Consider the following 9,801-nt stretch of genomic DNA (forward strand, 5'->3'; position numbering starts at 1 on the left):
GGTGGTTAACTGTTACCATGCATGATGTGTGGGTGGGGAAACTGAGGCATGGAGGGAGAGCAATGTGTTTGGGGTCCTGCAGCCTCATCAGGCCAGGGGGAGAGCCTTGCTGCTCCATCCCCTGATCCCATGTGTGCCCACACAGTTCCTGGGGAGCCCTGCACTCCACTTCTGCCCTGCTTCACTGGGCCTGGCTCTGGCTCCCCTGCAGCTCAGTTCCTGACTGAGACCAAGGGAGCTGCAGGAATTAACCAAACCCTCCACCTCCTGTTAATCCCCTGCTCAGCCAGCAAGTACACCGCCAGTAAGTATTTAAGCAACTAAAACTCAGCCTAATTTTCTGAGTTCCTGGATGTCTGCATTGAGTCCAGAGACATCTGAGGTTCCTCAGAACTGCTGAAAATCAGGGCATTGCTCTAGAATTAGCATTTATGTCTCTTTATATAATCTTAAATGAAGAGAATAGCAGAAGCCCACAATATCCTACCTGAGCTGAAACTCAGATGAAGGTGGTGGTACAGTCAAGGCACTGCAGGGGGTTATAGGAGATCCTGCAGAAATCACCTCATTTCTGTGTGCCCTATTTCCACATCTGTGAAATGGGGATAACAAGACATCGTGTTGTGAGGTGCTGAGCCACCAAGAGTTATTATGGGAGCTGCAGAAGTTGCTATAAATACCTGAAGAACCAGGGCATTCAGTGTTACACTAATAGAATACAAAGGCTATAAAAGCCTTTGCTTTTAAGAGATGAAGGTTTGAGATAACTACAGGAAGCTTAAAAAAATCCTCCCAGAGCTTCATCCACAGGCACTGATGTTCCCCTGCAGAGAGGGGTGGTGGGAAGGCAGAGTTTATTCTTTACAGGGATGGGGATCTAAGAGCCTTCAAGCTGGGGACTGCTTGAACTTCACTTGCACAAGGAGAGGGCTGTAGTTTCAAAAGTGAGCAGCAGGGCTTTGGAGCTCACTTTCAAGTTCAAATTAGGGCAGATTTGGAGACCACAGACATTTTACCACAGTTGGGCTGGTCTCTTGGCTTTCTCATGAAGTCAGGTTATGTCAAGTCCTCTTCACATCACCCAAATAGTACAAAAAAGCTTTAGAAGAAATCCATCCCAGGCTTCCCATGGCAGTTCTAGCCCTTTCCTAAATTAAAAAGGTCCTTGATTCCTGCATAGCTGTGACCTCCTACTCTTTGGACTTACAGAGACTCTCCTGCCAGATCCAGCAGATGCAGACAAAACAAATGGGTGAATTCTTAGGAGAGGGGAGGAGAAAGACCTGCCCCAGCACAGGTGGTGCAGCAAGGCTTGTCTGGAATCACAAACCTCCCTTTAGGTTATAGAGCCTGCTTCTGTGGGCAGCCACAGCTGGCAAGTCTGTGCAGCACAGCCCCGAGCTAGGAGCAGGAGTAAGCAGGCTCAGGCAGGGACACAGCTCCACCTGGTTGTACCTCCACTCCCAAGGGGTGGTCAGCAGCCTCCCCAGCTTGGAAACCCCCAGTATTTCCCCTAAGAGGCTGCAGTAGGTTGGTTTTCCTGAGTGACCCTTCCTGACCTTTGGAAGGAGCCCATGGACGCCTCTGCACTTACTGCAAATGAAAAATTCTAGAGGAATCTCAAGACTCGTGCAGAACTGAGGATCAGAGGGATTTGGAAAGGCTAATCCCCTTCCTCCTCCATGGCTATCACCCCTGTGCAGGTTAATTTAGCAAAAAGGCAGCAAAGGAGCTTCCCACTGAGGGTTTTTTCCCCATGCTGTGCTGGTGGCTGTGATGAGAGGCAAAGAAAGAAAGAACAGAGGAAAGCTGTCCCCACCTCAGCACTGTTACCATCATTCCCTCCTGTATGTTATACTGGAAGCAAAAGGGAGGTGCCTCAGGCAGAAGAATACTGTGAAAAGTATTTTGCTACCCCTGACCTTGTCCAACAATATTTGTTCCTGGTGAGATGTTTCATTTCTCCAACTCAGCTGTTTTCCCAACAAATGGATCTACACCTTTCACTGGTTTCTTCTGCAGGTTAAAAATTGACTGAACACACTGATTTCATGAGCCCTCTGGAGCTCCAGCAGCTCCATCAAAGCTGCAATCAAATGCATTTATTGAGCACTCTATGTGAGAGAGATTAAGATGAATTGTGAGTCTCTCCCTGTTAATTGCAGGGTCTACCTGACCATCCTGCATGTGCCAGTCAGTGGGGAAGGAGAAATGAATTCACTCCTAGAGCACCCATGGTTAAAATGTGCTGGACAAGGTCAATTTGAAGTGCTACTCTGGCAGAGTAGCTCCCATTCACATGGGAAATGTTCAGTAGAAAGGGATGAGAACTCAGATCAATGAGAGCTGGAAACACTGGAAAAAATATGTGAAAGATTCCTGTTTAATTCCTCTGGGCTTAATTCTTATTAATTTGAATATATTACTACATAAAGGATAATTCAACTGTAATATTGTTTAATTAATCATGATAGAATGGGTTAGGCTAGAAAGGACCTTCGAGCCCCTCTTACTCCAATCCCTCTGCCACACTTTCTCCTAGACCAGGTTGCTCCAACCTGGCCTAGAACACTTTCAGGGATGGGGCAGCCACAGCTTCTCTGGGAAACCTCTTCCAGCACTTTATCACCCTCACAGGGAAGAATTTTTTCCTCATATCTGATCTCATAGCGTATTAATGTTCATTAAGGTGAAGAGGGGAACTCAAAACTGATAAAGTACACCGCTGGAAGAAATCCTGTGTGCTCATAAATCAGCAACAACCAAGGAGAGCCCCAAGTCCTGAGTGGGTAAATATAACTGTACATCCAGAGCCACAGCCTGGGAAAGGATTAAGTTTTCAGCCAGTCCCCCTGAGTATAAGACTAACAAATCTGGGGGGAGGAAATACTCCAGGGGAACAGGCTTTTGTGCACATGCCCACCACCACAACTCCTGGATGCTCTCTGCAGCCTCTGAGACAGGGAGAGACTGAGCCAGCTGGACCCCAGCATGGCACAGTCTGAGACCTTTCACACTTGACAGAAGCTGATCTCAGTCACATGCCTACAGTTAGGGAAGAAGCAGCTTTTAGAGATTTTGACTGCAGAGCTCAGTTACAGCAGAAAAAACTGACCTCAGAAAGAGTCGCAGCCTCTCTCCTGCACTTGGGAAGAATTCAAGGCAGAGACTTTGCAAGGGGCAGCCTCACATTCTGAGATGGAGCAAATGAAGAATTTGGATCTAAAAGCCTCCAGACTCTGGGGGAGTTCAGGTCCAAATCTGTGCTTTCCAACTTCACACTTCTCCCTTGTTGTGGTATCTCATTTCACTTGGCTCTCTGGCTGTGTTTTTCAAGAAGCAGCTGTGGAAACCTATTGGTTTCAGTTCTGCCTAATATTCTGGGAAATGGTTCAGAAAGCTGGAATTTGACCAAGACTCATGTCTAAGCTCCACTGCACCCTTCAAGCACCACTGTTAGCATTCTAATAATAATAATATTTCATGTCTCAGAGTCCTGGATCCAAATTTCACCCTTAAAGAGCTGCTTATCACGATGGGGTACTGCACAGCGCAGCTCTCTTTGAGGCACCCATCCTCTAAAGAGGCATCCATTTCCACACATTTACAGAATGAAAACTGCCAGTTTGTTGTTACAAACCCAAAGAGAATCAGTCACATCTGGTGGCTGCAGTTCCAGTGCTCTGGAAACACTGCTCAAAACCTGTATGGAGCTCAGGGTGACTTTGAGGCCACTCCAGCTTCTCCTGGCCCCACAATGTCCAGCCCAGCCCTTCCTCATGCACCTTGAGCAAATCCACCACTGCTATCCAAATTCCTAAAGCAGTTTTATTTAAATTTTTAGACTTCCAGCACATGCATGTTTCCTGTTTTTTCCTCAAAGACTTGGATTTGTTTTTGGTGACATAATTTGTCAACACATGCAGTTCGTAACAGAAAAAAGGTTGATCAAAGAATAGCAGGTAAGTCTTATTTACTGCCTGATAACCAGCTAAATTGCTGCTATAGCTTTGTATTAGCAAGCTCCACATTTAGGGCTTTTGTCAGCATTTCAGCTGCAACACACTCTTCAACTTCAGATAGACAATTTAATAATCAGAAAAGAGTTTTTTCCGCCCCCCCCACCCCCGACAGAGCTCAGTGCCAATGTTAGGATGCAGAAAACTGTAACTTACTGTCTTGGTTTGGATAAGACAGGTGCCTGCTAAAGAAGGCAGGAGCTTCCCCTGAAATGGAGAATGCAAACCCTCCCCACCCCTCCAAATTGCTATGAATTTTAAATTAAGGGGCTCTCAGGCAACAAAAAAATATGGGAGCAGGAAATAACAGTTCTTTAATAGGGAAGGGGGGAAAAAACATAAAATGATATAATAAAAACAATGCAGTACACTAAAATGACAGAGTCAGAACTCAACCTGACACGCTGTTGGTCAGGGTGCTGGCAGCAGTCCAGTTGGAAAAGTGGCTGCAGTCCTCCTGAGGTGTCAGGTGTGGTTCTGTTGGAGCAGGGGGTCCTGTATAAAAAGGGTGATTCTTCCTCCACAGATCCGTGGAAGTAGAAGCAGCTGCTGTTCCTCTGGTGAATCCAGTGGAGAAGCTGTGCTGGTGTGTCAGAATCTCCTGATTATATCTGGATAGCAATGCTCGGCTCCTCCCTCTGGGCGGAGCATCTCACAATGGGATGTTACAGTTCTTATCAGCCATGCAGTGACATTCAATAGCCTCTTATCACGGGATGCCCCCTGCTGAGGGAGGAGTGATTGTGATCTCGCAGGGAGAGAGATAAGGGGAAATTGCCCACTTAACACCTAGACAACTGCCATACAGATGGTAATAGAATACATCCTGCCTTGCAATCCAGAACACTTACAGCCAGTGATTAAACCAGGCTAATCCAAAATACTGGATGTGCACCAGGTGCAGAAAGATGGGAGCAGTGCTCAACTGGCTAACCATGAGACAGCAGTGAAGGTCTGCAAGGCTCACAGGGAAAGCCTCGGCTAGGGAGGGGAGCAAAGGCAGCAGAAATGGCTCAAAGTACAAAAGCAAGCTGTGGGCAGCAGTCACAGAAGTTAGATTCAACTTCAGTTTGGGCTAAACCCTTCAGTTATTTGGATTGATCAGTTCCATTGTCCACCAGAATAAAATGAATTGTTTTGATATCATGTAGCCTTCTTTAGGAAAATGTCAGACATTTGAGGAGTGCCTCACAGATGTTACTGACTCTGCCTCCCTTCCTGGTAACACCAGCAGCCCTGGGTTTCAGACTTGGCTGGGATGCCAGGGGGTCAGGCAACACCTTCCAGACTGACAACCCAGACACACAGTGCCTGTGATTTTAACCATTGCTATCACCTATATTTTTTCTCTTTTTAAAAATTCTTAATACTTCAGGAGTACAGGGTTCTGGGAGCATGTGTCAGCTGGAGTCTGTGGGTGCATCTGAACACTCCACATCCCTTTGAATTCCCATTGCCCTCCTGCACCCCAAAAAAGGCATGTCATACCCCACAGTACACTAGTAAGCCTAATCCACCTACACCCAAAAATAAAACTTTCATTTACCAGCTAGAAGGTGGCCCTGGACAACATCACCTCCCCAGCACAAGCCCTGTAGTCCTGGGGAAGGCTCATATTTCACTAACTTCTTCAGCCTCTGCCACAAGTCATTTTACTAAACTTAACTTCAAACAAAGAGATGTAAGGTTTAAAAATGCTTCTAGGGATGGAAGGCAGGAGCCCATCCTGGTAACACACCCAGCAAAGCCCTCAGTACCTGAGCAAGGGGAGCAGAGCAGCCACACAGGTCACAGCCAGGCTCAGCCAAGAGCCCACATCATCAGGGATGGGGCAGCTCAAAGGACAGGACAACAGGTCAAGGAGAGATCCAGGGAAGGTGATCCAGGTCAGACAGCATCCAGCATTTCCCAAGCAGGGCCATCGTGGCAGAAGGTCCATGGAGCTGAGCCTGAGGGAGAGGATGGACAGACAGCACAGCCTGAGGCTGAGCTGGAGCCCAGCACATCCCTGACACAGCTCAGGGAGAGATGGAGGGTCCTGGGCTGAGCTTAAATGGGCTCCTGGGCGGAGGGTGAGGGGTGTCCCCAGCTGAAAGGGACCAGCTGCTCTGGGTCTTTAAACTCTGTTAGTGCCCACACCTGACCGTGGAGCTGTGAGAACATTCACTTCCCTTAAAAGTGAAGAATATGTGACAATGTCTGTACTTTGCATGTGACACTACCCAAACCTGCATCTGTACTGTGCTTCAGGAGTTTTTAAATCCAGCCAGGGCAGGGTTAGCAGGGTGCTGTGAGACTCTGCTTCTGGTTTTCTGCATGAGTTGTAAATAATGCCCAGCAGCCAAGGTATATGTGAAGGGAGCACACGGTGAGACAAGGCCAGCTCCTCACCTAGGGCTACATCAAGGGCAAAGCTGCTCCCTTTAAAGGCAGACACGAGACCTTTTTCTGGAGAAATCCACACCCTGACTCCCAGGCATATGCTCAATGGGAGGGTTTTCAGCTTGTGACTTAAGTGACTTGAAAGAAATCAGATGTTGAACCATATGGGCTTGGGCCTTTTGGAGACTGTAAACTTTTTTCATTACAGATAGAGGCACTGATGAGGCAGCTGTGTGCTCCAGAGCTGCAAGCCAAGAGCAATGAGGACAGACAGGTGGAGTGGGATGGAGGGGGATGCCATAAAAATATAGAGATAAAATTGCAAAAGGTGATTGCATGCTGCTGGGGCTGGCATGACAGCAGGACATCACATAAAGGCTGAAGGGCAAAGTCTGCTCCACTGAGAGGCACAGTGCTGGCTGAACAGGGCGGTACCTGGGCTCTGCAGGAGACAACAAAGCACTCCTGCTCTTGGCTTCAGCTCAGCTGAGCAGCCCAGAGAGGTTAGAGGGCTCAGACCACACATTATGCCTGGTGCAAGTGCCCATTACTCACTCTGTACAGCTCCAGAGGGCCATATTTTGGCTTGTAAGCTGTGCACTTGTCATTTATCTTTCTGCTTACTGCTGACTTTCTACTGTGCTCATCTTTGCTTCCCCTACACTACTGCACTGTGCTTATTTCAAAAACAAGACCACTGTTCATTCTCTACAGCTTCAACCTTTTCTATTCCCTATTTCCATTGGTCTCCATCAGGTAAGGTTGTAACAGAGCAGTTGAGAACAGCAGACTTACAGAAAAAAAGGAAAAAAAAAAAAGGAAAAAAGGAAAAAACCACCCAAACCCTCAAAAACAAGTAAGCAAGCAAACAAACAAAAACCCCACAAACAAAACAGCTTCCCCCAAACAACAACAACAAAAAACAACAACCAAACACCCACACCAGGAAAAAAGAGAAGAGAGGTGTCTGTGTCTCCTTAGCTAAGGGGAGCCTGCCATGGGAAGGCACTTCATTCCTCACATCTTTCCTTGGGTTCATGGATTGCACAGGCACTAACAACTCATCACCTCAGAGGGGTGTGGGCCCCCATAAGAGCTCTTGAGAGGTGGGGGGAATTTTGTCCTGGCACCCTTCACAAATTGTAAACTTTATCTTAAGTTTTATGCATTATATTGAATTGTTAAACTTAAAAGGGTCTTTTAAATTGGTTGATATTAAATTTTAATTTTCCTCTGGATTATTTTTTAAGGAAATTATCTAAGAAAGGGAAATTCTGCATGGGACAAAAAGCAGAATACCATCAGTATTACTGAAGTCAATATATTTAATATTTCCTCTTTTACTTCTATCCCCATGGCCTTTTACTCTTTAAAATTAAATTAGAGCACAGTGACATGACTTATGCTTGGCAAATCTGTATTGGATGTTGCTCATCTTCTTATTTTCCAGATATGTGTCTATTTGCTCCAGCATTTTTCCAGATTTTGAGGGTAAGCTGGCTGTTGTACAATCCTCCTGTTCTTTTTTCTCTCACCTCTCCCACCTTTTAAAGATGGGCAATGCATCAGTCTTCTGGTATCACCCCAGCCCATCCAGGAATTCAGAGATACCATTAATAGCTCTGAGATTAGTTTTTCAAGGACTGCAGGATTAAGTCAGCCCCAGCCAATTTCAAAATCTCTGATTTACCTAAGTATTCTTTAACCTGATTTTACCATAATCTGTGCTGAATTTTCTTTTCCTTGGTATTAATTTAGTAAACTCTTATTCACTATTTACTTCTACTGAATATTGTGAAATAGGCATTAATTCATAGAATCATAGAATCACAGAATGGGTTGGAATGCACTGTAAGGATCATTTAGTCCAAACGCCTCATGAGGACAAACCTTTCATTTGCTTTTCCTCACATTATTAATGGGCTTAAGGATTAATTCTTGTTGACACTGATGTCTCTTGCTGACTGTATTTTGTTTTCTACCTTTTTCATTTGAATTTTCCCTTATGTATTTGAGCTAATATTTTATGATTATTTTCAGTAACATCATAGTTTTTTCTTCTGATCATAAATCCTTGATATCATAAATTATTTACTAAATATCATAAATTATTTACTGATATAATAAATTTATTTACTAAATCATAAATCCTTGATAAAGGATTTATGATTTAGTAAATAAATTGCATTTCTTGTGCTCTCTCTAGGGTAGTACATTTCTGCCTTTTCTCTCCAATGAAAATCTGTCCATTCTCTGATTTTACTGAAGTTTGAATACAAGGTTTTTGAGTGGGTTTTTTTTGGTTGTTGTTGGTTGTTGGGGTTTATTTTCTCTGTGTTTTGTTTTGTTATCTGCTTCTTTTACAGAAAACAGCTCATTAAAGTGGCCATGGGAGTCAGAACTCTCTTGGCAGCATCACCCAAAGAGCTGAGGGTTTGTGGCCTTGCTGTGGGGCGTGGGGAGCTGCAGGGGCAGAGAAGGCAGGAGTGGCCACACAGAACTTTGCACTGCTCTGCAGCTGGGGCTGCTGGAAGAGCCTGTGGTAGCAGATAAGGGTTTTCAGACTGTGCTATCTGCCTAGCCAGTAAGACTTGTGCAAAGTGATAGTGTTGCCAGAATTCAGTCTGAATTTGCAATTCCCTGGCTATTCATCATTTTTTCCAAGGGTCATGAAGAAGATATCATTGAGCTGGCAGTGCTGAGCCTAGGATGCATCAGGGAGTTCCCTGTACCAGGAACTCAGCTATAAGTCTGTTTTACACATCTGGAGCAATGGAAATGGCCTTAATTGAGGTTATAAACTAGCTCATAATGACATTTCCTGCCAGTTCTGTGTATCATAGAGGATATGCATGCACTGAAAAGCCTTAAATCATTTCTGAGCTGGAACAGAAAATCAATCTATTTAAATATGTTGTTAAGAGTAAAAGGTTCATTGAAATCTGCCTTGTACTTTCAGGAGTAGAGACTCAATGGTGTGTATAGAAATATCCTTCACAAAGTTTCATCCTATACATTTTGTTTGAGATGCTTCTGGGGCAAGTTGAGAGTGGCCAGTTCCCCTCACTGCATCATTTTCTAGACTTATATCAGCAGCAGGTTTCAGTCAGGCTGAAGATCAAAGGCTTTGATCTCCAGTCATCTCAGCATAACTAAAAGGAAGCCACATCTGGAGAATTTATCTAATTCTGCAAGCTATAAATACGTATGATTTTGGTACTATGCAGTTAATCAAAAGGCTGAAAGAGAATACATGTGCCAACCTGCAAAGGTTGGATTGTACTGTGGGAGCTGATGAAATACCTTCTGATGCCTATTTCTGTGTCTGAGTAAACCACTCAGTGGTTCAGCTTTTTGTTCTGGTGAACTCAGTGCTGAGGACACAAGCCTTCCAGAGTCC

Source organism: Haemorhous mexicanus, chromosome 15 (genome assembly GCF_027477595.1).
Source record: "Haemorhous mexicanus isolate bHaeMex1 chromosome 15, bHaeMex1.pri, whole genome shotgun sequence".
In the NCBI taxonomy this organism is placed as follows: domain Eukaryota; kingdom Metazoa; phylum Chordata; class Aves; order Passeriformes; family Fringillidae; genus Haemorhous; species Haemorhous mexicanus.